Source organism: Callithrix jacchus, chromosome 4, assembly GCF_049354715.1.
Source record: "Callithrix jacchus isolate 240 chromosome 4, calJac240_pri, whole genome shotgun sequence".
NCBI lineage: Eukaryota > Metazoa > Chordata > Mammalia > Primates > Cebidae > Callithrix > Callithrix jacchus.
This window is the reverse complement of record NC_133505.1, coordinates 49,204,950-49,231,887: the sequence shown is the minus strand read 5'-3', so window position 1 is coordinate 49,231,887 and position 26,938 is coordinate 49,204,950. Positions and strand designations below refer to the sequence as shown.

At 47.5% G+C, this 26,938-nt stretch overlaps 1 long non-coding RNA gene across 1 annotated transcript in view; it reads left to right on the top strand.

The window, feature by feature from the left end:
• Positions 1-11,945: 11,945 nt before the first annotated feature.
• LOC103792427 (uncharacterized) overlaps positions 11,946-26,938 on the top strand; it is a 55,040-nt gene continuing 40,047 nt past the window's right edge. Inside the window, exons 1-5 of the long non-coding RNA XR_004741779.3 lie at positions 11,946-12,049; positions 13,475-13,588; positions 18,150-18,207; positions 18,687-18,773; positions 19,175-19,425. This is a non-coding gene — a long non-coding RNA (uncharacterized LOC103792427). The remainder of the gene's footprint in view (positions 12,050-13,474; positions 13,589-18,149; positions 18,208-18,686; positions 18,774-19,174; positions 19,426-26,938) is intronic.

Here is a 26,938-nt window from a genome sequence, read left to right as displayed (position 1 = left end):
ATTAAGCACTGGCATTGTGTTTATTCTTTAATGTGATCAAAATGTGCCTGTGTGTAATGAGAGGGACAGGCATACCAAGAAGTGGTTGCCGGATATGGAATTCAAAGAGCAGAGAGTCTGGATCTTGAAAATGAGGTCCAGGAGGCCAGGTGCAGTGGCTCACGCCTATAATCCCAGCACTTTGGGAGGCAGAGGGGGGCAGATCACCAGGTCAAGAGATCAAGACCATCCTGGCCAACATGGTGAAACCCCGTCTCTAAATTTTTCTAAACCCTGTCTCTAATTTTGTACTAAAAATACAAAAATTAGCTGGGCATGGTGGCTTGCACCTGTAGTCCCAGCTATTTGGGAGGCTGAGGCAAAAGAATCGCTTGAACCAGGGAGGCGGAGCTTATAGTGAGCCAAGATGGTGCCGCTGAACTCCAGCGTGAGACAGAGCAAGACTCTGTCTCAAAAAAAGAAAATGAGGTCCAGGGGAGATGGAAAGGGGAGTGGACTTGGGGGTGGAGTCAGGAGGGACGTGTGACTGGATACTGTGCCCCCAGGGCTGGGAGCCCCAGGCCCAAGCCAGGACTGCTCAAATCATAGGGTTCAGGCAGGAAAGAAATGTCACTTTGTAAGTGGGGAGTTTGTAGACAGTTTAATAAAGGGACCATGTGAAGAGTGGGGAAGGAGATTGCAGAGAAACCACAGGAATGATGTGGTGTCCAGGGCTAGTAACACAGGGGCTATTCCCACTGCTAGATCTGAAGGGCCAAGGGGACAGAACAGAAGAACCATGTCCAGAACCCAGAGGCAGAACAAGTTGTATGTAGAGCACTGCTGGACAGGAGCTGCCACCTCTAGTTGAGAATCCTGCAGGGTGGGAGCTGGGAATGAGCCCCCAGTCTCATTCTCCTTCCTCCCCCCATCTCCTGTTGGTGTTCTTCATTGGCAAAACCCAAAAGGAAACCTGGAGGCAGATGGCTCAGTGAGGGATCCCATAGTCTGGACAGGGGTCTTGGAGGTGGTGGGGGGTTTGCAGGGGAGCAGATACAGAGGACCCAGCGCAGCTCCCTGCAGTTATCCTCCTGGCCTCTCTGGCTGTGGGCTGTGAAGGAAAGCAATGCGTGTGTAGGGGAGGAGGATAAGCTTCAGACTCAGTCATGGCTGTCTGAGCCTGGCCTTCCAGTTTCCTGTCCACCCAGGCTTGCCAGCCATGTCTTCATACCCTTCCCTCTTTTCTTTACCTTTATCAATGTGTATTTGTCTCTCAGGGCTTATTAGACAAGAGGAACTAGTCTGACAGATAGAACCTGGATTAGATGTGTTTTCCCTTCATGTTCCCATTCATACAGAAACAAAACAACACCCACCTCTTAGGCCCTGCTTTGGACCTCAGGGGAGTTTGGATACAGCTCCTCTGAGGAAGAGGAGAATCTACCTGACCCAGGTGTGCCAAGCCTGCCTTCTCATTTTGACTCTCATCTTTTCCAAGACCTGATAATCCATCAGAGTGGAACATAATCTGGATGTGCTACCCTCTTCTCTCTCCTGACTCCACACTGACTGTCCGTCTCTGTCCCTTCCTTCTAGGAAGTCTTCCCTGATTACCCCACTGACTTCTGCTCACTTCCTGCACCACAGGCGATTATCATTCACAGGAAGTCTTCCCTGATTACCCCACTGGCATCTGCTCACTTCCTGCACCACAGGCGATTATCATTCACAGGAAGTCTTCCCTGATTACCCCACTGGCATCTGCTCACTTCCTGCACCACAGGCGATTATCATTCACAGGAAATCTTCCCTGATTACCCCACTGGCATCTGCTCACTTCCTGCACCACAGGCGATTATCATTCACAGGAAGTCTTCCCTGATTACCCCACTGGCATCTGCTCACTTCCTGCACCACAGGCGATTATCATTCACAGGAAGTCTTCCCTGATTACCCCACTGGCATCTGCTCACTTCCTGCACCACAGGCGATTATCATTCACAGGAAGTCTTCCCTGATTACCCCACTGGCATCTGCTCACTTCCTGCACCACAGGTGATTATCATTCACAGGAAGTCTTCCCTGATTACCCCACTGGCATCTGCTCACTTCTCTGCACCACAGGCGATTATCATTCACAGGAAGTCTTCCCTGATTACCCCACTGGCTTCTGCTCACTTCCTGCACCACAGGCGATTATCATTCACAGGAAGTCTTCCCTGATTACCCCACTGGCATCTGCTCACTTCCTGCACCACAGGCGATTATCATTCACAGGAAGTCTTCCCTGATTACCCCACTGGCATCTGCTCACTTCCTGCACCACAGGCGATTATCATTCACAGGAAGTCTTCCCTGATTACCCCACTGGCATCTGCTCACTTCCTGCACCACAGGCGATTATCATTCACAGGAAGTCTTCCCTGATTACCCCACTGGCATCTGCTCACTTCTCTGCACCACAGGCAATTATTATTCACAGGTTCCTTTTGCTCCTGAATATGACTCTGGAAATGTGGGTTCTAAGACCACTGGATTGTGATCACTTTCAAGGAGCATCTCTTTGGAATGTCCCCAACTTTTCACCATCTGCACCAGCTGAGCCAACATCTCTGGGAAACGTGAGGTTGCACGGGAGGCCATGTGTTCTGTGGAATCATCTAACTTGACCCCAGAGACACAATACTGCGAAGTAAAATGTAATGTATTCAGGGTTCCGTAGCTCTGAGAACAGAGCAAGACCATTGAACCAGCTCCTACTTCTGGATTTTGAAAACTGAGATTGTTAGAATTGGAAAGAAGCAGACATCATCTAACCCAATAGCTTACACTAATTTTTAGCTGAAGAATCTTTTATTTCCCACAAATTAAATCCTTTGTGGATTTCAATAGCTAACAGAGAAAATGGTAGCTTCTTTGATGAAGGAGGTTTAAGGGTCAGAACTCCACTCAGCCTCTGCTGGTCTTCAGGTCTGAGAGCCAAGGGTTCCATGTGGCACAAGGCCAAATCCCTGAGCTCATGCAGCCCCAGCATGAATATTGAGGCCACACAGGAAGATAACATGTCTTAGCTTGTTACTGGCAGGGGAAGAACTGGAACCCTGGCCTCAGCATTCCCCGGCTGATGTCCTTTCCTTCTCACCTGGCCTCTTAGGAAAGTTGTTTGCCTTGGTCATTTGTAGCTCAGCTCTCTCCCCTCCCTACAGACATGCTCCAAGAAGCCAGGTCTATGGGAGGACAGAGCATAGCCCGTGAAGCTGTACTGAACTTATGCACAGGCTGGACATCTGGGACTGGAACAAACCTCAGAAGCACCTCCTGATTATACCCCCAGAGCCTGTGAGACCCAGTGGCTAAGCCATCCAGTTGCCAACAATCCAGGCCCAGGACTTTGGGTTGTGAAAAGCCCAGGCCAGATTCTTTCACTCTTAGCTGAGTGCCTTCCTCTGACCTCTTAGGAGCTTGCTGATGACCTGGCAACTTGGCTGTGTGGAGATCCTGTGTGAGGATCAATTAGCATGCAGGGTTGGTGCTGGCTGGCTCCACGTATTATTTGCACAGGTTAAGTATTCCTGATAAGACTTCTCAAATCAGAGGGCTGAAATGAACTTAATTAGAACTCGGAATACTCAAGGTAGAGATAAAAGGAAGCACCTCCAGTTCTCTGAAACAACACACTGTGGGTGGGATGGGGAGAGCAAAAAGGAAACAGTGAGGGAGCTGGTCCCAAGCTATGATTAAATCCTTCCGTGTGCAGACAAGGAGGCTGGAGCCCAGCTTTCAAGCCCTGGTCTTCCCTCCAGGGACCTTCTCTTCCCACCAGACTTAAACTCAGACTGTCTCTGTGGAAAATGAATGTCAAGTGTACTCAGGGGCCAAGCAACACTCAGGGATGTGAGGAGAGCAGGTGGGTTGGCGGGCAAGGAAAGGAAAGGGAATTTCATTTTTATTCCATTTAGAAAGACTGACAGCCCCCAGTGCTCACGATTCCCTCCAGGTTGGGGTAGAAAATGCAATCATCTTCCGAGATGGCAGCTTCTTAAGCCTGGGTGGGGTAAGAGGGCAGGGGAAAGGGGAACTCGTTTTCTCAAATTCGATTTTTAGGTTAGTTATCTCCCAGATTCTACACTTCCAGGAATCTGAGTCCTTTCTAGTGGCACTTTCAGCCCATTCCCCAGTGGGCTAGCTAAAGGATACTCTGCCATTCCCAGTGAGGCCAGGGCTCCTGGTGCCTCACCCATGTCCTCACACATGCTCATTGCTCAAGTGTGAAGTGTGTTTCCCCATGGGGCCCCAGGCCTCCCTAGCAGGACTGAGCCCCAGTGGCCCATAGCCATCTTCTATTCAATACTGTACCCTGAAGGTGCCCAGTTCCATACTTCCTATTGTCGTGGCCCAAAGAAACCACTTGCATCCAAATCCTTGTTTCAGAATTTCCTTTGGAAGACACAAGGCAAGATACTTAAGAATAAAAAGTCTTCAAAGACTGGGGATAGCTGTTATTATTTTCCTCCTCAATGTTCTCAACTGAAAAATCACAGCTCCTGCATCATCTCCTTGGTCTCACGTCTCTTTATCTCTCATCTGAGTGGTACTGAGCATCTGGGGGGTGTGACCTCACCGTGGCCTCCACCTCAGCCTCTGCCTCTGCCACTGGAGGTCATCTTACCACTGACTTACCCCTGACCATCTACTCCCTTTCAGCCTTGGTATGGAAAGCAGTCTCAACGCATGTCCACTTGCCCACATGATGCACTGGTACCCAGAAGCATGGGTCTGTAGATCTGCAACCATATGTTCCCCCAAGAAGCCCCCACTTACACCCTCCACCTGCAGCCCTAACCTCTGACCCCTTTGAACCCCAGCCTCACTTCTCTGTCTCTAAAGTGTTTATCCACTTTCTGCTCTCTGCTATGGTTAAAGGTACAGGTCATGTCTTGGGGAGGACACTTGAGAGCAGAATCTAGGTTGTATTCATCTTATGGCCTGTGCAGTCACAGACACTTTTGCCCTTAGAACCATTTCTCGCCCTTCCCCCTCTGCTCTGTTCTATACTGGAGGGCCAACCCCTACTGGCTGTGTTTCTCAGGCTCCCTCATCAGCTTGACTGGCTTCTGGGTTCACCAATAGGAAGCCCTGATGGAAATTAGAGGGTGGGAGGAAGGGAGAGTGTTTCTCTTTTTTATTTCCTCTGGTTCTACATTCCTTCTAATAGGATCATGAAGTTCAAGATAACCCCTACTGCTAGGGTTTGGTGACCTCTTTCTTTCATCTCCAGCCATAGGGGTAACAGTGGCTTCCTGCTATTGCTAGTCTTGCTGTTGTCTTACTCTCCCCTGTTGACTTCCCAGCTCCCCGCATCATCTAAGCCACCAATATTCTGCATTAAATTCCCCCTGGTCTGTACTCTTGAGTGTTTCCTGTTTACCGGGTTGGACCTGACTGATTCACCTCCTATTACCCTGTAAACCCTTTGGATACAGATCTGTAAAATGGGGGTAACATTAGAACATGCCTCAAAAAGTGGTTATGGGGTTCCTATGAGTCAACCCTTGTAAAGCACAGAGCATAGCACCTGGCATGTGGCAGGCATTCAGTAAATGGGTGGTGTTATTAGTGAACTGTGTATGTTAATAAACTCTGTGTGTGTATTACTAGTGAACAGAACTGATAAATCTCTGTGGATGTGGGTGTGCATTGGGGAAGGGGAGGATATTCACTTCTGGGGCAGCTGCGTGTGGTCTGTGTGAAAGGGTGCCTCTGTGGGTAACCAAACCAGAACTGAGAGCCCATGTCTCTTGTCACCTCATTATCCCCTTGTACAATCACCTTTCTCTTTGCAAACTTATAAAAATCAAAGGGCCTGGAGGACTCTGGGGACAGAGAGTAGGTGCCAGCCTCAGCCCACCTGGGGTTGGCACATCAGAGATATGGCTTGTCTGTGGGGAAGATAAGGTCTGTGGCTGAGTGGCCAGAGGAGTAGGGAAAGGATTACTTGAAGCCCATGGTGCTGTGTGGGCAATGTAGGAATCTGTGCTGGACTCGACAGAAGTCGTCCCATGGGATCAAACTTCCTGATCCTTTAGCATGTGTATCCCTGGTCCAGGCATGGGATGAACCATGTAAGAGCTTTGTGGGAATTCACTCAGGGTGGTGGCAAAAATATTATGGGAAAAATATTAGAGAAAGCTATAAAATATAGTCTCAAACTTTTTGGAAGGCCTAAGAGTTTTTTCTATAGTTCTTGGGTGAAGGCACCCGGAGTCCCTTTGCAGGAGCCAGAGAGATTAGGGCACAAAGACAAAGGAATGTGAGTAGTTTACCTAGCTAGCTTGTTTACTCATGTGGTCTTAAAATTAAACTTTGAGCTGGATAGCCCTCTTGGGGGTAGGTCAACCAGGCATATTAACCACTGATGGTGTTTGCTTTGGGCATTGGAACCTGTCCTTTGACCTTTAACCTCTAGTGGTGTTGACTCAAGCTTTTGTCAATTAAACTTTACTAAATAAATGTAAGTCTCACTGGTTGGTGGGGCTGGCAGCTGCTATCTCTTTACAGCACTCTCTAGGGAGCCTGTAAACAGCCACGGACCCTCAGCCAAACTGACAAAGCATAATGTCGGTGTATCAGTGTACTTTATTCATCTGTTACTGAGTCAGTGTCTGCAGGACAGAACCCTGCAGGTGGTGACCCCAACAGAGCTTCAGTCTGTGGGCGTTGGCAAGGGACCTCCAACTCCTCTGATGTGCAGAGTGTAGAATTGATAGCTCATGGGCATTAGAGACTCATTCCTATCATAATAAAGAGGAGGACACTGGATAAGAGAGGGGGAATGACTTGCTCAAGGTCACTGAGCTGAAATTAGAACTCAAGTGTTTTTATTCTACTCTACCTTTTTTTGTATTGGGCAGAAACAACATTCTCTAATTTATCAGTACGAATGGGTATTTTGATAATAACAGTTATCCTTTATCTTTGTTTTAGGCTTTATAGTTTACAAATATCTATCTCATTTGTGATGGGGATAATATTTTGCAAAAACAAAAATCAATACATTTTAACTTTCCCCCTAAATTGTATTCTCATGCAGTCTTGTTCCTCCAAGGCTGAACCATGAGATTTGTCACCCCAGTGAAGGGAGTCCTGCTTAGAACAAGGACTCCATGGGGTGGGCCTAGAGGACCGTGGTGAATCCAGTGGGGCTCAAATCCTGGCTCATTCACTAGGCAAATAACTTCTCTATGACTTAGCCTTCAGATCTACCTTATAAAGCAGTTTTGAGACAGGCACAGAGTAAGCGTTACATGTGTGCTATCAGGTCTAGAGGACTTGCTCATGGGGCTTTCCATAGGGATCATCCCATTACTCATTCATTCCAGTCTGGAGGCCTGTAAGGGAAAGGAGGAAGCTGGAGATGAGGAGGAAGGCAATAAGACCTGCATCCTGGTCTTTCACTAGGCTAAACTCCCCAAAGAGGAAGTTATGCTGTATTAATGGAGAAAACACCAGAGTAGAGAGGATTCTGCCCCCATCTCTTTTAGAACTCAGGCAGGTCATTGGCTTCCCGGTCTGCTCCTACCATAGTGTGAGGTGGCTGCACTGAAGTAGACTTGGCAATGTGGTACAGTTAGTGGGGAGAAGGCCTGAGTTTGGGTCTACAGGTACCTCCTGGTGCTTAAGCCCAGAAGTTTGTGCTTGCCTGAAGTGAGGTAATTCTAATTTGAGAGTTTCCCAGAGAGTTCAGAGAAGGCTGTAGGCCAGGACCTCAGAATATCTTCAGCATCATGAAGAGGCAGAAAAGGACCTGTTCCATATGGAAGTACCAGGTCAGCCCTGCCCTAACGGACCTAGAAAAGAACATGCCAGGGGGTTATCAGCCTTGCCCATCAGCAGTGGAGGGCCTACTGAACACTCAGGGATAGACCACTCACCCTCATCTTGCTGGGTACCAACCCATACACACCCAAGGACTGCTTGAGGCCACATGTGCCCTTCCCTGCAGTGCCCCACCAGCCTCTCGCCATCCACAAAGGTGCCACCTGGAGGGAAGGAAGGAAAGAAAGATCAGCATTTTACTCACAAGAAACCGAGTGGTTTATTTAAAAGACTGTTTAAATCATTGAATTGAACTTAGATGACTGGATTGGGCTAAAATATACTTGCCTCTCCCCCATTACCCACAGACTAGGGGCACACACTTCAATCAGCTAACAGAAAATAAAGAAAAGTGCCTTCTCTGCACATCTGAGTGTGCTGTGAGTACATCTGTGACCTTGCCACACATATATTATCTTGTTTGATTCCCATATGTGCTGGAAAATGGCCATGACTGGGGTCAGCTTAGAGTGGCCATATGGTAGGGAACAGCAGAGGCCATGGTGGTGTGCCCAGATTCATCTTTATTATCACCATTTCCATTTCCAGTGGCTCCAGAGGCCTTGGGCTCCGCCTGCTAGCACCTCCCTCCATGCTCGGTTCTAGGTTGAACAGAGTTTGGTGAAGGAAGGTGGATGCAATGTAACTCGGGGGAAACAGCTCAGGCTTTGGACACTTCCAGACCAGACCTGGGTGGAAATCCCAGCCTTCCTGCTCACCTGCCATGCAACCCTGGGAAAGCAACTTCACCTCTCTCAACCAGAAAATGGATATCATAACAAAGTTAACTCTGCAATGTGGATGTGAGAGTGAGAGGTGCATATAGAGTATGAGCACAATGCCCTGGGCACGGCAGGTTCTTGGTAAATGGTAGCAAATTTAAGGATGAATGAATGAATGAATGAATGGGCCATTGCAGAGATAAACACACAGGTAGGGGTCTTACGCTGAAAGGCAGTATAGTGTTGTGTTTAGGAGTGAGGGCTCCAAAGCCAAGTGGCCTGGGCTTAAATCTGGCCTTGGTCACGTACTTGCTATATAGAAAATGTACTAAACCTCTCCAGGCCTCTGCACCCCTATGTGTACAATGAGAATGGGGCTACTGTGAGAATAAAATGAGTTAATATACATAAACCTTTTCCAGCAGTGCCTGGCACAAAATGAGTGCTCTGTAAATCTTAGCCATTGACATGATGACGATGGCTGCCATTCCGTTTCACTCTGCCCCATGCCCAGCATTGCTCTAGGGCCTGTGAAGAATATATATGAGAAGCCTAAGACATGACATCTGGCCCCAAGCAGCTCATTGAGGAGCCCAGATGTTCATCCCTGCAGCAACCATGCTTAGGCTGGCATATGGGCCAGAGTGAGGCTAATAGAACCAAGGACCCAGGGGAAGTGCACAGAAAAGATGGCACTGGGAGGAGAGGAGCAGAGTAGGTGGAGGCGGGTGGCTAAGGTGATGGCGCCTATGTGCACTTGCAGGACGGGTGTGCTATCCAATTTCACATGCTCCGTGTCTTCCCACTACAGCCTCACTGTGGAGGTACCTGGTAGCCAGGCCGGTGACAGTGTAACAGGAGTCCAGACACTAGTGGCCTTTGTATGTGCCTCACCTTTCAGAGAATGGAAGACTGTGGACCAGTCACTTGCTGCCCTGAGCCTCCATCTCCTTAAGCATAAAATGGGAATCATAGCACCTGTCCTTCCAATTTCTCAGGGTGGTCACAGCGTAAAATAAACCAAGAAGAAAGTACCAAGTAGCTGGTTAGGATCTTCGTATGAATTAGCCAATGCATGAAACACCAGCCCATGGACTATTGGGAAGATGAATGAACCACCCTCTGAAGGAGAAGTTGGGGTGCTTTCACCCCTGATTTGGTGAGAGGACAGCTGTCTCATCCCTAAAGATCCCATAGACCTAAAGATCTTCTGTGTTTAGTTTTAATCTCCTCAGAGCCCTGACATTAACCCTGGGGTAAATAGCTGACTTCATAGCCTTCCGGAAACACAGCTACTTGCCCGTAGATATCACAGCTGGGGAGGACAGAAGCACCGAACTCGAAGCTCCTTAGGGGAAGAAGATATTGCCACCCACACAGCCCTCTTTGCTGGATGACAACCTTTCTTTTCTGCCTTAAGACACTGGCCTAGGGGCCTCATCTGCCCGCTGCCCTGTGAAACCCACCCACCTCTGCTCACAACCTCCACCCTCCTTTCCTGTCTGCTCATCCCTCAGAAATCAAACTTAATCACCTTCCGTCTGGCTTCTGCCTTGCAATAAATAGTTCCAGCGTGCTTCTGAGGAGAAAAAAAAAGTCCAGCATTTAAGATATTGAGCCACTCAGAAATAATTATTCATGAGGTATTTGTGCATGCGTTAGAGTTTTCCCTTGAGGCTGAGGGCTGCCTGCTGGAATGAACTTAGCCACAACTTGGCCTTTATTTCCTTGTTTTATTTTCTTCTTTCTCATTTTTTCCTCCCTGCGTTTATGAATCCTCAACACATTTGAGAAATTGAAACATTAAAAATGCTCATGAGCATGACATGGGTAGGGCGTTTCTAAAGCTCATCAACAGAAGAAGCTTATGATGAGGAGGGACCTTAGAGATGTGAGGGCTGCGCAGGAGGACACCCAGTTCGGGTTGGGAGCCTAGAGAGTCCTGTCCTCAGGGAGCCCACAGAGTCCTGTCCTCAGGGAGCCCCAGTCTGAGGGAAACACAGCCCTGTCCTCATGGAGCCCCAGCCTGAGGGAGGTGCAGCCCCATCCTCAGCGAGCCCCAGTCTGATGAAGCCCCAGCCCTGTCCTCAGGGAGCCCCAGTCTGATGGGGGAGACACAGCTTCATCCTCAGGGAACCCCAGTCTGAGGGAAGAGAAAGCCAGGCTCTCTTGGGACTTCCTATAAGAGGGGAGAGTCTATTCTGCTTTAGAGATGGTGTTCTCAAGCTCAATGACTTTCTGACCGGGAGATGTGTTTGATAGTGTCATTTTTCAGTGGGCAACTGAGTTGACTGATTTACCTATTTGTTCATTTACAAGCATTTATTGAATACAGATTTTACTTCTGTATCAAGTAGTCATAATACTGAGGGATTCCCCTCAAAAAATAAGACAGTCTTTTTTGTTCATGACCACCAGCCTTATTTGGGAGACAGATAGGTAATGGTTTTCTCTGTAAGTTGTTCTAAGTGCCCTAACAGAGAGGAGCCCACAGGTCTGGGGAGAGAGACAGGCAAGGCCCAGTGTCTCCATTTTGCTGTGGAATCTTCCAGAAAGATGGAACAGAAAACAAGTGTTGCATGTGGAATATCAGAACCTCTCTAAAGGATGTTTTTCACTCATTCATTTATGGATTTGTTCAGAAAGTATTTTTGGAGACCTCTCGATTCTAGTATGATGCCAAATGTGGGGCTAGAGGTGGGTAGACACGATTCCCGCTCTTCAGCAGCTCATTGACCTGTGGCATCTTCACCCATTCTTACTTGGTATATTCCAGAAGTTTGGAGCAAAAGCCACTTGGAGGCCACCTAATTCTGTCCGCTCACTTGAGACATAAGGCTGTGTGGGCAGACGGAGTCCCAGCACCCGGCATAGTGCTCAGGGAGGAGCACTCTAAATGCAGGTAAATCCAACTGCACTTAGCTGACCCCCACTCTTTTTTTTTTTTTTTTTTTTTTTTGAGACGGAGTTTCACTCTTGTTACCCAGGCTGGAGTGCAATGGCGCGGTCTCGGCTCACCGCAACCTCCGCCTCCTGGGTTCAGGCAATTCTGCCTCAGCCTCCTGAGTAGCTGGGATTACAGGCACGCACCACCATGCCCAGCTAATTTTTTGTATCTTTAGTAGAGACGGGGTTTCACCATGTTGACCAGGATGGTCTCGATATCTTGACCTCGTGATCCACCCGCCTCGGCCTCCCAAAGTACTGGGATTACAGGCTTGAGCCACCGCGCCCGGCCTGACCCCCACTCTTGATCTCTGTTTATGTCTGATCAGCTTTCCTCTATCCCTCTTGCTGCAAACTCATCCCTTTTCCACGCGGGGGCGCCATGGAGGAGCGCTTTGCCCTCCCTGCCCTCCAACCTCCTTTGCCTTCCTGGCCTCACCACAGCCATCTCTGGTTTCTGCTCACTGAAAGGACCTGAAGATGATGAGATGATAGGAGCCCAGAATCAGGATCTTCACAGGGCAAAGGTGCACCACCCTCTGGGGTGTTGAGAGCTGGGGGAAGGGTAAATCAAGAGCACATTTTGGGAATTGAAGCAATAGCCTTAGGACCTGCTGGGGCTTGCCCTGGGAGGCGGGGGCAGGGCGAGTCTGGGTGAAGTGGTCCCACCTGGGGTGTAGCTGCCTTTAGAGTGGGTAGGGGCCTTTAAGACAGCTGAGTTAGAAAACAGGTCAAGCTGCTGTAATAGTGACTCAAAAGACAGTGTCTGACATACCGGGGAGTTTTCCACTCTCTTTTGCGATAAGCTACAGGCAGGTGGGTAGTCGGGGTTATCTACCCCACACAGGGGGTGCTGCTCTGCCACTGTGAGCACAGGCGTTCCACTGCAGGCTGCATGAGGGCTGCTTCAGGGGTGGCCCATCTCCAGCTGGTGAGAGGTCAGGAAAGAATAAAGAGGATTCTCCTTTTTCTTTTTTGAAGGATATGCCCTGGAGGTTGCTTCTGCTCGCATTTTCACTCACATTCCATTGGCCAGAACTCAGTCACGTTGTCGGGGCACCTTGGAAATGTAGTCTGTTTCAGGGAAGATATGAGCTCTGCTGAAACTTGAACGATACTAAAAACAAGAAGAGAATGGGCACCGGGCGTAATTCGTGGTTTCTGTCCCAGGGATCGCCTCAACACTGCCGAAGAGCCATGGAAGTTTTATTTCCCCCAAACACCTCAGCAGCCCTTCGGTTCCCAAGGAATAGCAGGATTTGAGAGAAAAGCCCTCAGGACAGCCAGCTCAGAGGCAGGAAGGAGACTTTTTGAATTGGTTTGATGCAGACTTGTTGATGCTGCCTAAAAATGAGGCTGGTGATGGGGTCCCTCAGAAGCCGGGCTGAGAGCCTCAGTCCACAAGGGCTGGTGCCTAGAGCCGTTGCCACAGCAGCAGGGACTGAGCAGCACGCAGTAGCGGTACCCACAGTGGGGCCCTCCAGGATTCTGGGGGGTTCGCACTGTCCTGACCCAGCAGTTGCATTTATACCCTCCTGTGTCCTCTTAGCGTGCCCTTTTGAGTTCTATTTCCAAAGGAAATGATGGCTCCTTTGTGAACGCTCCTGTGCACGCTGCCTGAGGGCTTTCTCTGGTTACTGGAGCATGCGTGTGCCCTCCCGCAGGACAGAAGTGGCAGGGAATTACCCTGAGGAGTAGTTCCCAAACAATAATAAATGGCCAACTCTGAAATGTGTTCTACACAGTCTCTGAGACATTCCCAGTGGGACTGAGCCCCAGTTACCCACAGCAGCAATCTGCTTCCTGTGCTGGCTTCCTTTTCTTTCTTCCCTATAGGTACTTTTTGGGGTGATCTCCCGAATCAACTGTCCTGACATCATTGTCTCTGACTCTGCTTCTGGGGAACTCAGACCAAGAAACCTGGGTTGATTGGTTCTCTTTGCTATCTCCAGAGAGAAGATCCTGCAACCAAGAGGAGGACTCCAAACTGGGAAAGAGCAGGAAGCTGTGTCTTACTGTCACTGTAGTCCCAGCACCCGGCATAGTGCCACACACACGACAGATGGGTAAGTGCCCTGAAATTATTTCATTAGATTGAGTTAATTAAGTAACGTGTATTCTCTCATCAACTTGCTGTGTGATTTTGGGCAAGTCAGTTTACCTCTCTGAGCCGCACTTTCACCATCGACAAATACATCACCTACGCAGAAGATGAAATGAGATAACAGATGTGAATGGGCTTTGTGATTCTAACACCCTCTGAATCTTAAGGGGTGAAAGAAAGCTGCCTCTTACTCTTGTTGCTGCTTTTCAAAATGCCCAGATGGGATCATTTAATGGCTAAAAGGCAGCACCAGTTTTCTCATTGAAATTCTTTTATTTGACAAAGTGGATAATCTTAGTGGAAGGAACATACATTATATTTTCTGTAAGATTTATTAAAGTTGTTTTCATTTTGAATTATACACGCAGTTTCAGAGTATTTGTTCTGAACTGGTCTTGTGCCCAAAAAAAGAAAAAAGAGGAAGGCTGCTCCTCACCAATTTTCTCATTTGATAGCTGAGAAAATGGACCAGGGAGGACTGTGTCCCTAGGGCTACAGGCTAGTTAGGAATATTCATTCATTCTGCAGATACTACATGGGCGCAGTTATGGCCAACACTGTGCTGGGGTGGGTGTGCCTTGGTGAGACCAAAAGGTCAGTCCTGCTACCATGGAGCTGTCAGTCTCATGGAGGCTGTGACTCTAAACAGGACAGTCACATGGGAAGCCAGTACAGGGAGCAGGTTACTGTTGTGGGTAACTGGGGCTCAATGCCACTGAGTCGAGCAGCAAGTACTATGGCAGAAACATGTTTCTTCAGGAACTAAAGCAATGGACCTAAGCTTGTGGTGGTGGGGAACCGAGAGAGAAGGTACCCAGAGAAAGACTATTTCAACCAAAGTCTGAAGTCTGAGGCATTATCTGGGAGAAAAAGGAAGGGAGAGCCTCCCAGAGGAGATAGGATATGCAAAGATCCTGTGGCCTGAGGTGGTACATACATGGTGGGTTTGAGGAAGTAAGGAACGTCCTTGTGGCGGGAATATGGAGCCACAAGGTGTGGGCTGGTGAGAAATGAGGCTGCAGTGGTGGGCAGGAGAGTCCACATTGGGTCCTCGGAGGGCATGTGTGCTAAGCCAATTGTGGAATCCAAGTTTTGTTCATTTTTTCTGCCCAAAATTGTCTGTAAAAATTTTAAAATACAGAAAAGTTGCACAGTGAACACTCATATATCTACCACTTGGATTCTACAATTTGCATTTTGTTCTCTTTATCTTGTATCTTCCCATAATCCATCCCTTATTTATCTATTAATCTGCAATTCGGCCCTAAACACTTCGGTGTGCATATTGTATCATTGGTAAAAGCATACTGCTGTGCAGCCCAGATCCTTATCAAGATACCAAACATTCCGTCACTCCAGAAAGCTCCTTTGTGTCCCTTCTCAGTTAATTCCTGCCTTCAACTTTCAGGCAACCACTGTTATGATTTTTTGCACCATAAATTAAATTTGCTTATCCTAGAACTTCATATAACTGGAATGATTTATTATATTCCTTCTCAGGCAATGCTTCTTTAACTCAACCTAATGTTTTAGAGGTTAATTCATATTGCATGTATCAAAAGTTCCGTCCTTTTCCTTGTAGAATAGCATCTCTTGTATGTATGTGTTACAATTTGGTCATCCATCCTACTGTTAATAAACATTTGGGTTGTTTCCAGTTTGGGGTGATGAAGAATAACAGTGCTAAGAACATTTTTGTACAGGTCTTTCTGAGGATGTGTGTTTTCACTTCTCTTGGGTAAACACCCAGGAATGGAATCATTGGGTCATAAGGTTGATGTATGTTTGGTTTTATAAGCAACTTGCAGACTTTTTTCCAGAGTGGCTGTATCATTTTGTCTTCTCGTGAACAGTGTAGAATTTTGGTTGTTCCACATACTCATCAGTACTTTCTGTTGTCAGCCTTTTACATTTTTAAATTGGTGAGTGTATAGCGGTAGGTCACCATCATTTCAATTTGCATTTCTCTGGTGGTTGGCTGGTGTTGAGAACTTTTTCCATAGGCCATTTGCATTGGCTTTTGGTGAACTGTCTGTTAAAATCTTTTGTGTGCTTTTAAAAAGGAGAATTGTTTATCTCCTTATTATTGAGTTTCAGGTGTGTGTGTGTGTGTGTGTATGTGTGTGTGTGTGTCTGCATATGAGTCATTTGTCAGATACGTAATTATTTTATCCAACAAATGTTAATTGAACCACTGCTAATGTCAGGCAATGTGCTAAACTACACAGCCAGTGGTCCGCCTGTGGAAAGCCACAGTCTAGGTCTCCCGACTAGCAAACCCAAAGCTCTTCCTACTAAACTCACCTTCTTCAGAAGAAGAAAGCTTTAGATTCCATGCTTCTTTAGGATCTTTGAGCTAGCAGGAAGGGCCTCAAAGGAGGCATCAGATGGCTTATTTTTGAAACTCAGCTCAGCCACTGACTTGCTGTGTGACTGGGGGTGAGTCACCTAACTTTTCTGAGCTTTTATTTACTCACCTAAAAAAAAGAGAAGAGGAAAAATATGACCTACCTCACAGATTTACCGCGAAGACTAAATGAGGCAAAAACACCGGGCAACAGTAGGTCCTAAGCCAACGTCAGTTTTCTTTCTTTTTCTTCCCCTGGGACAAGAGACTGTGCTGAGCCTGAGGTGATTTCAGCAAGGCTTGACCTGTCTTTGCAGGGTTCTAACAGAGAAAAACTGTCGTTTAAAAATTAGATGTTATGACGGTGCTAACAAAGTAGTGAGCACTCATTCTCTCCAGGGTTGTGCTCAGTGGCCCCTGCTCTCCAGAACTGGTGAGATTTCCTGGGTTTGCTAATGGAGTATGTTTTTAATGGGCTTCCTGATCTCCCTCCATCAGCAAAGAGCTGAAAGAGAAGACCACTGGCCTGGGAGGGAGAGGACCCGGGTTCCTGGTCTGTCTCTGTCTTAACCAACCATGTGCTCCAGGCAGGTTTCTCTCATTCCGCTGTGCATAACCTTTGAAGTAAAATCAAGGAGTGGGGTAAAGCAGTTTCTAAGGTCTCTTCCGGTTCAAATATTCTGTGCTTACAGATTTCTTGGGTCCCCGATGAATGCTGGCCCACAGCTGGGAGACACATTTTCAAGCAGAATTGGCTGTTAGATTAGCAAGCATTTAAGCACTTTTATATGATCTTATGTTTTGAGACTTGGGGTGGGAGGACAGAGGCCCAAAGGAACTATTAGATGCACAACTCGAAGAGTCTCAATCAGACCTAAATTTAAAAATAACTGGTAGGAAAGATGTTAATGTTCTTAAAAAAAAAACAAAGACAAAATAACGGCATAGCCAGTTACTCAGACTCCTCTGTGTTCTATTTTCCTTTAACCAACTTCTTGACAGTCAATGAACGATTCTCTTTATTTCCCCAATTGATGGAACTGAGGAATGTCTCACTACTCCCTTTATTTTTGCCTAAGTAGAAAACATATATCTGTTGGCTGTAAGGGTTTTGGATAGTTTTGTTGCTGTTGTTGTTTTTAGATTATGTATCAGTGAGATGAAAGCCATATCTCTTCTCTAATTTACTAATTTGGTAAAATCAAAGCTTCACGGGAGGGATTTATGTAAATCGTGGTTGAACAGGGAGGCAGCTCATGGGAATAACAGCAGCCAGTCTGGCAGTGCTTGAAGGGGCTTCCTCAGGCCCCCAGCCTAGGGGTCCCCTGGAATTCACAGCCAAGCTAGGCCAGCCCCAGGAGGCAGCGTTACTATGCTTCAGAGCAACCAGCTGCCTTTGTCACCTCCTAGGTGGACACATTACTCTGGGATTCGGTTTCCTCACCTGTATAATGGAGACGGGGATAATACCAACCCTCCCAGACTGTTTGAGGAGTCCATGGGGTGGTGGGTGTGAAGCATTCAGTACAGTGCCTGGCACATCACAGGCTCCACATCCATGTTACCTGTCGAAATTATCAGTATGAAGGGAATGGTGTTGGAGACCCCTTATCTTCTAGTGCCTTGGATGTAAGGGACCCCTTGAGTCAGCCTCTGAATCCTTTCAGTTCTTCTCCCTCGGGGATATGTCTCCTCTGGATTTTCCCCAAGGCTTAATCCTCAAGCGACAATTTTCCGAACATTTTTTTTTTCTTTCTGAAGTTCTTGGTCTCCATTTATATGTAAATTGGACGACTGAGCTTCTGAAGCCACAGAGTTTGTTGAATCTGGCTTTCACATTTCAAGGGAGGTAAAAGAAATACCACAACAGAGAGGGATGCAATTTTCAACCCAGAATAAATCTTCCTCTCTCAGGGTCCCTGACATTCTCCCGTTAGTAGGTGCTAGGACTAGGAATGGCAAATTTCCTATTGCAAGGGGTCTCCTCAAGGCTATTCCCCAAGGGGCTCATTTAACAGGGCCTCTGTCCTAGCCCATCAGCACCTCTCAAGGGCTGACCCTTTCTACCTCTTTAAGCTTTTTCATATCTGCAGCAAATGCTTCTAGGCATCAGGGGTCAGAGTAGAGGGCTGTTTGATTACCCTTTCCCATAACACCTCCATCTTCTCTCCTCCAGGTCCTGAAGTCTCCCAGACCAGTGTTGTCCTGAACTGGAGGAGGCAGTAGAGGAGGAAGTAAGTCCTAATAATAAATACTACTGTATAACAGCATATTAGATACCAGTCCCCATTGGCTAACGAAATATTTTCCCTGCACCATCTCATTTCAATCTCAAGAACCCTGGGAGCAGATACATTATTCACTCAACCTAAATCAGGACTCTGAAGCTCAGAAAGGTTCACCAGTTTGCCAGAGACATGCACTTTGCTAATGGTAGATGTGGAATTGGAGTCAGGGGTTCTGACTCCCGAGAGCAGCATGCCAGCCTCTGCTGTAGGTGTGACCCTCATGGTACAGATGAAACCAGGATTTGGCCTTGGGCCTGCCTGACTCCTCAGCCCTGCTCATGCTGCTTAGGAGAGACTCACTATAGGTATCATACAATGTGTTTTCAAATAAATAAGATGCAGTGAAACCCAGAGAACATCAAAACCTTGTCAGATGCAATTTCATGTCTCTTAGAGATTCAAGGAAGCATATTATGCTCATTCAGGAATTCAGGACTACGGCTGCTGTGTTGATTGCACTGGAGATGGGCAGAGCTAGTCAACTGCTAAGGCTTACAGAGAAGGAAAACCAGGTAATGAAAGGTTTCCTGCACTGTCTTGGTTTATCTTCTTATGAAAATGGTGATTGGATTTTAGAGTCAGGGATGGGTGAAGCGCATAGAGAACTGTTTAGATGTGAAGACAGTTTGATCTCACTCACCAGATAGCCTATAATAATGAATAATAGTAGGCACCACTGAATTTCTGTGCTAAGCAGTTTCTAGACATTCACTTTATATTTAACATAGTATCTCATTCAAAGTTTGTCAACCTATGAGGTGGATACTTTCCCAAGTTGACAGATGAAGACATGGCCACCAAGAGATGTTAAGTGGCTCGATGTCACACAGCTGGGAATTAGAGGGTTTGAACCCAGGCATTCTGGCTCTAGAATATGTGTTTTAATCGTGTTCTATCTTCTGTAACTATTTAGTGAGCCCCTGATGAGTACCTAGCGTGATGCTGGGAGTATTGAAGTGTTAACCCCCAGACCTCTGCACGCTTCTTCCTGAACATGAATCACGGAGGCTGGTCCAAGGCTTCTTCCCTAAGATCATGTGTGTTCCATGGGCAGGATCCCACCCAGCTTGCCCAGCTCTACATTCAGCTGTTGGTAGAGGCTCTGGCACTCAGCATCAACTGAGACATTGAGACACTTCAGCTCATCCCACCACAACCAGCCAGGTGAGCTCCAAGCCCAATGGCTAGAGCTGCAAGAGGGCTTGGGGTTGGAAAATGTGTATGGGGAGAGTAGAAACTCCTGGGAAAAGAAAGGGCTTCTGTAGCCTAAGGCCCTTCTGTTATAAGTAAGTAAGACCCTGGGTCATCTCTAACAGCATCCGTTTATCAGAAATGCAGACCCAGACCCATCTCAGCCTTGCTAATCTGAATATGCATTTAAACGAGATCCCCAAGTAATTTGTGTGCACATGGAAATGTGAAAAGACTGGTGCTATGGCCTCAATGTTTGTGTCCCACACCCCAAATTCATGTGTTCAAACGCTATCCCCCAAGGTGATGGCGAGGTCTTTGGGAAGCATTAAGTCATGGAGGTAGAGCTCTTATGAATGGGATAAGTGCTTTTTTTTTTTTTTTTTTTTTTTTGACAGAGTCTCTCTCTGTCACTCAGGCTGGAGCGCAGTGGTGTGATCTCGGCTCACTGCAACCTCCATCTCCTGGGTTCAAGCAATTCTCCTACCTCAGCTTTCTGAGTAGCTGGGATTACAGGCACCCACTGCCATGCCCAGCTAATTTGTGCATTTTTTAGTAGAGACAATGTTCCACTGCATTGGCCAGGCTGGTCTTGAACTCCTAACAACAGGTGATTCACCTGCCTCAACCTTCCACAGTCTTGGGATTACAGGAGTGAGCCACCGTGCCTGGCTGATAAGTGCTCATAAAAGAGACCCCAGAGAACTCCCTCACCTCTTCTACCATGTAAGGGCACAGCCAAAAGGCACTGTCTATGAACCAAGCAGCAGACCCTCACCAGACACCAAATCTGCCAGTTCCTTGCTCTTGGACTTCCCAGCCTCCAGAACTGTGAGAAATGAATTTGTTGTTGTTTATAAATCACCCAGTCTAAGGTATTTTGGTATAGTAACTTGAACAGACCAAGATGACTGGTATCAGGAGCTATCATCAGAATGGCCAAGATTGCTCTAAAACTCTGTGGAATTGGCTGGCTCCACAGGTGTAGCAAGCAAGGGTCAAGTTCAAAAAGGTCAGCTCTGAGAAGTTAATATGTCAAATCCCAGGGGTTAGTGTCAGCTGTGGGAAGGTTGGACCTGCAGGCAGGACTGTCATCCCATGATGAAGGTCGCTTATCTCTCTCTCTCTTTCTCTCTCTCTTACTTTCTGTGTGTGAACTGCCCTAGGCTTCCCTCATTTTGGGTAGCCAGATGTGCAAATGTGCCTGTCTAGGAGAGATGCAAGCATTGATCCACAGGGTTTGAAGTCACCCTCTAAGTGGAATAGGAATAACCTTACCTCTGCTTGTTGTGTCTACTGCTGCCCATATTCTCATTCATGAATACATAAGTGTATATTTCATGTACAACTAGAAGTCTGTCCATACACAGGATTCTTATGTCTTACACAAAACACTTTGCAGAATACAGTTCTCTACCGGAGTCCTTCTCTGCTTATATTAGACTTAATTATTTAAATTTAATCTATTAGTAGTTCTATATTTAATTTTTTATAATTAAATAAATTATTAGCCTATTAATAAATAATAAAGCTTAACAGCTGTTAATGAGCATTTGAAATAAATTATTGCATACACAATACCAATATTTACCCATGAAACAGAAAAGCTGTACCTGTAAGAAACTTTCCCTCTCTACCTGGTTCTCTTTTACTGTTAGCTAATATGAACGAATCACTCTATTATGTAGCATAAATAAGAAAGGGAGGGGGAGATGAAGATGATTTATGTGCTACGAGCATGTTTTATTCAACTGTTTTGACTGCTCTAGCCCAGCCTCTCATCCCCAACAACTAGGGGGAGATGGGGAGTAGCCCATGAGGGTTGCCGTTAGTTACTTAATGTTATAAACCACTCAAGAATAAATCGCCCGTCCCTCACTTGCTGGGTGTTTCCCCAGAGTATTATTAAAAGAGCCTCATGTAAAACCAGAAGTGGGAAGGAGCTACACACTGAATAAGAAAAGCATCAATGAAAATACTGTTACTTTTATTATATAGGGAGTATAAAAGGCATATAAATAAAAATATTTTATTATGCAATTTGAACATTGAATTTCATTGCCATACCCCACATGCTTTGTTATGCAGACTGACGTCTGCTAGGAATGAGACTCTCGCATTGCCTTTCTAGTTTGTGTAATTCTAAGAAGTCTCAACACAATGTATTAGAATTTCCACTCATGCAAAAATCTCTGTGTGTGTGTGTGTGTGTGTGTGTGTGAGAGACAGAGAGAGAGAGAGAGATGTGTGCATGGAAGTATATATATGTATATGTATGTGGATAAAAAATGTAGATATACTTGCACGTGTAGTCACTCATTCTGTTTGTCAGTTAATTCTTTATTAAAATGTCTACTATGTGCTGTTTTACATGCTGAGGATTCAGCAATGCACCAAAACAGACAAAATCTCTGTCTTCATGGAGTTAATATTTTCACAGGAAAGGATATCAGGCCATTCTTGCATTGCTATAAAAGAATACCTGAGACTGGGTAATTTATAAAGAGAAGAGGTTTAACTGGCTCACGGTTCTGCAGACTGTTCAGGAAGCATGGTGCCGGTATCTGCTTGGCTTCTGGGGAGGCCTCAGGAACCTTGCAATCACAGGGGAAGGTGAGTGGGGAGCAGGCATCTCACACGGCGGGAGCAGGAGCAAGAGAGTAGGGAGGGGCTACACACTTTTAACCAATCAGACCTCGCAGGAACTCACCCACTATCTCCAGGACAGCACCAAGGGATGGTGCTAAACTGTTAATGAGAACTCTGCCCCCGTGGTCCAATCACCTCCCACCAGGCCCCACCTCCAACACTGAGGATTACAATTCAACATGAAATTTGGTGGGGACACAGATCCAAACCGTATCAGAGAGAAACGCCAAATCCAAACCAACAAACGAGCAAATATTAAGTGAAGGAAACCGATTAGGATGCGTGATCAGAGTGCTACCAATGACAGGGTGACCAGGAAAGGCGTCTTTGAGAGGGTAACTCAAAGCAAAATGTTTGTCATATGATAGGCACTCAGATACAGTAACAGTTTACTATTGTTACATGTGTGTGGGTCACAGATTAGTGTGTTTGTGTAGGTGCACATGTGCTTATACCAACACGTGTGGGGGTAAGCACACGTGTATGTATGATTGTTCATGGAAAGGATGGCACAAAAGACAGAATGAGAGGCTGTGGCAGGCTGTGTGTACCTGTGGCTTTGGTTTTTTGTGTCCTGTGCCCTGCTCTGCTCCCTAGTGGAATAGGGCAGGGCAGGGCAATGACGGCAGGGCAATGACGGCAGGGCCCGCCTCTCACAGAACTGAGTTTCCATGGAAGGCACTTTAACACTAAAAATTCCTGCAGTCCAATTTTGAGGGCAACAGGCAGAGAGAAGCTGGGTTGCCAAGCAACCAGCCATTAACAGGAAATTAGTAGCTCATCTCTGAATGTCCTGTCCCATTTCCATCCTACCTCCCCCACTTCTGCCAAACAGAAACACACACATACGGGGACACACACAGAGCAATACAACTGAATGTCTCCAGGAGCTTCTAGAGAAAGAATTCCTGTTGCTGAGCTCACATCCAGCTAGAGCAGGGAGGCCAGAGCATCACCCGTCACCGCCTCCTCTCTCCCCACCCTCTGTTTCTCTTCCCCTACCCATTCCTCTCTGTTCCTAGTTCAGTCTTGTGTCCCAGTGGGCCCTCGTGGCCTGCATTCATGTGTTTTTTCCCCTTGAGCTCCCTTAGGGCAGGAACCTTTCTTCACTAATCTGAAAGCTCCCTGCAAGTAGGGCTACCCAGCCTCTCAAATCTCACCCTAACCTGATTTCTTAAACTTTGCTCAAATCCTATCCCAAACCCAAATCCCAAACCTGAATTTTGGCCCAGGTTTCTTGCTTCAGGAGCTGCGCTGCACCTGTTATCAAAGGGGCAGGGCCCCCTCAACACTTACTTCGGGTGTGCAAGAAATCGATGGCCCATCTGGGGAAAGGGGAGTGGAGCAGGCTTGGTTGACCTCCTATATTGGCCAGGCCAGGGTCAGGGACTTAGCTCAGGCCAGGAGCTACTTTTGCCTCAACACCATCCCGACAGAGGACAGTGAAGTAGGGGTCCCTTCAGGTCGCCCGATGCCCCTTCCTTGGATCTGTTCTGCCCCCATGGGTAGCACTTGGGGTATTCATAGACACAAATCTATCTGGAGAGAAAGCCGCATACCCAGGTTACCATCTCCAGAAGAAGCCATATTTCTAGCAAGTTGACTTTGAGTCCTAAGGCCCCTTCTTCACCTATTCCCTCCCTCCACACATTCATGGTCATGGGCAACTGATCCCCAATTAGCAAGGTCAATTGAGCCATACACTGTGCTAGACTTTGGTGTAATTCCCTTCTTGGAAGGAGCCCATGGCCCGGGGAAAGAAACAGACATGTAAGCTGTCATGCGCTCAGCAAAGACATGTGAAGGGCGTGGAGACCCAGGAAATGAGTAATTCAGTCTGTTAAATTGAGGGGGTGAGTGGAAAGAGAAATCCAGGAGCGGGTGACATGTCAGTTGGGCTTCAGAGTATGAATAGAAGCTTGCCAGAGAGAAATGTTGGGGGGGGATGTTGGGGAGAGGGAATTCCAAGCAGAGGCAATAGCCTGGACATGGGCTGACTGTGTATAAATAATCACCTTCCAGAATTAAGGAGCAGTACTGATGTGTTTTGAAAGTTAATATTTAAAGAACTTTGGGATAAGAGCGAGGGGGTTTAGGCCTCAGCTCTGACCCTGGCTGCCTGTGCATCCACAGACTAGTTATGCCACCTCTCTGGACTTCTGTTTTCTCATCCGTGAAATAGAGACTTGGGCAGTCTCTGGGGTTGTTCTCAAGCCTGACAACCCCTGGCTTTGTCTGTGCAGAATGTTCATCTGAAGGAAGAAGGCTCAGGTGGGGGTGTTGCAGGGGCTGGGGTCCAAAGTCCTTTCTTCTCATTTCTCCCCACTTTCCCCCCTCCCCACTCTGGGACTGCCTTGTTGCCTTTAAAGGGTCTCCTGGCAGCATAGAACGCTGAGCATTACAGTGACCTTTGGAGAAAATTGCTCATTTCGAAAGATTCAACTGCATTTAAAGTTAATGTAGGAGGCTTTTAAGCAGGGATCAGCAGGTGTCATGGAGTATAAGGATGGGCTGTGATGTGTCCCGGAGACCAATACGTAGTTCTGAGGCCACCCTGCCTGAGGAATGCTCTGAGCTCAGAGAGCAGAGTTAAGATCCGAGCTGTACTTGTTCTCACAAGTGCTGTCCTCTAAGAAGCATTATTGTCATGCAGGAGAGGAAGGTGATGAGATGGGCAGAGGAACAGCTGATCCTGACTCTTCTGGTTCTCCAGCCTCTCCCGTGCAGCCCAGTCTACTTACTGGCAGAGCAGGAGGCTGTCTGGATGTCATTCCTGTTCCATTGACACCTTCCTTTTTTTAATACAGGCAAATCCCAAGAAGACAAGAAAGGTCATATCATTAACACATGAGGGTGTTAGCCTGATGGCCTCTTGAGAAGCCACTGAAAGGAAAAAATGAGGAGGTACCCAAAAGGGAGATGGAAGGACCCCAGACAGGCTTCATGCCATGCTGTAGCTCTGCGGGGGGCACCCTGGGCCAGAGTGCCTGCCCTGAGGCCTCCGGGAAGCCTCTCCACTGCTTGGCAGCAGGGCTTATAGAACTGACCCTGTTTCAGCCTCATGAAATCATGACTTTCAATGCCCTTCAGGGCCCCAGGGAGGAAGACTGTCTCTCAGTGACAGGAGCAGGGAGAGGAAAGCTTGACCTGTTGCCCCTGTTCCCCAGGTGGTCACTGCTTTCTGGCCTGAGGCTTTGAATCTTCAAAGCCTTTTTTAATGTGAAAGAAATGTAATTTATTTGTCAAATCAAAGGCTCCTTAGCTGTGCACAGGCTGCTCAGCCTAAACACCCTTGCCTTGGGCAGAGCAGAGGCCTGATGACTTGCCATGGGTGTGCTCGTGCATATTTAATTTAATTTGTATTTATGGAGCGCTGTGGTGTCTGCCCAAGTGGGGGCCTGTGTGCTCGAATGCTCCCTTTTGCAGGCATCTCTGTCTGCAGGCACTCATGCACGCCTGTGTATTATGAGTTTGGCGTACATCCATGTGCCCTCATGTGTAGGTCTAGCGATTCTGGGTGGAGTGTGCTTATGTGAAGACACACATGGATGCTCGGTGGGGTGGGAAGAAGAGAACCATAGAAAGCCTATGCCTGGAGCATCTCTTGCTAAGTGCTAAGAACACAACAGAATCTCAGAGAAGCTGCTGAAGCCTGGGCCCCAGTGAATGGAGGGTCAGGAAAGCTCAGGTCTACTGAGCTGTTACCTCACTAGAGATCTCTGGGGACCTCAAAAGCCTAGTCCTCTCTGTGACCTGGATCTGGGCAAAGGATTTCCCATCATAGCCCCTTACCCCCTTATTATTAACTACTCAAGAATGTCCCAGCCTCCTTGACCCATCTGAGCAGTGGCTGGCAGGGTGGCTGGCTGGAGAGAGAGGAGGAGGACATGGATATGAGGAGTTTCCTGAGTAACGTGGGCAGGCGCAGAAGCTGAGAGAAATAGGTGTTTGCCCATTCAGTACCTTTCCCAAGAGGGGAGCAAATGGCTGAGGTGGGAGCTCCTGGATTACACAGCCAAGGCCTGGCCTCGCCCATCTGACATGGATGCCTGATCTGAAGATGGATCTCAGCTGGAGGATCTGGTGATGCAAAGCACAGAGATGGGGTGGAGAAAAGGGCTACACATAAAGAGACCAGGTCTCATGACTCAGGAGAAAGTTGCATTCTCATTTTTTATGGGGCCCTTAAAGAGAAGAGTCAGTTTTTTCTCACTTGCAGCCGGCTGGAAAACCAGGGCTAGGTCAGGGTTCAGGGAGCAGGTATAGGCACTGAGACATTTTTGGCTATGGTGATGGATGGTTCTGATGAACTTGAAAGGATGCTTGTGGGTGGAGCTGGGGGAGGGTCTGCCTCATCTCAGGAAGGAAGAGGCAGAAAGGGACTATTGTCTGCAAAAAGTAAGGTTGGGGTGGGGAGTCCTGAGGGATCTTCCATCTCTCAGTGCCCCTTCCCTCCTTCCCTCCCTCCCTCTCTCCCTCCCTCCCTCCTTCCCTCCTTCCCTCCTTCCCTCCCTCCCTTCCTCCCTTCTTCCCTCCCTCCCTCTCTCCCTCCCTCCCTCCTTCCCTCCTTCCCTCCCTCCCTTCCTCCCTTCTTCCCTCCCTCCCTCTCTCCCTCCCTCCCTTCTTCCCTCCCTCTCTCTCTCCTTCTCTCCTTCCCTTTCTCTATCCCTCCATCCCTCCCAAGATTCCTCTTCCCCAAGGTCCTTTCTTTCCCTGCTTTCTCCATCCAGGCACTCACCAGCTTAGCTGGTCAACTTCTCTTTGGGTTCTGGAGGCTGTTACAGACGCAAGTAAGGAACATTCTGGGCTGGTAGGTGTGCAGGTACTGCAGGACACT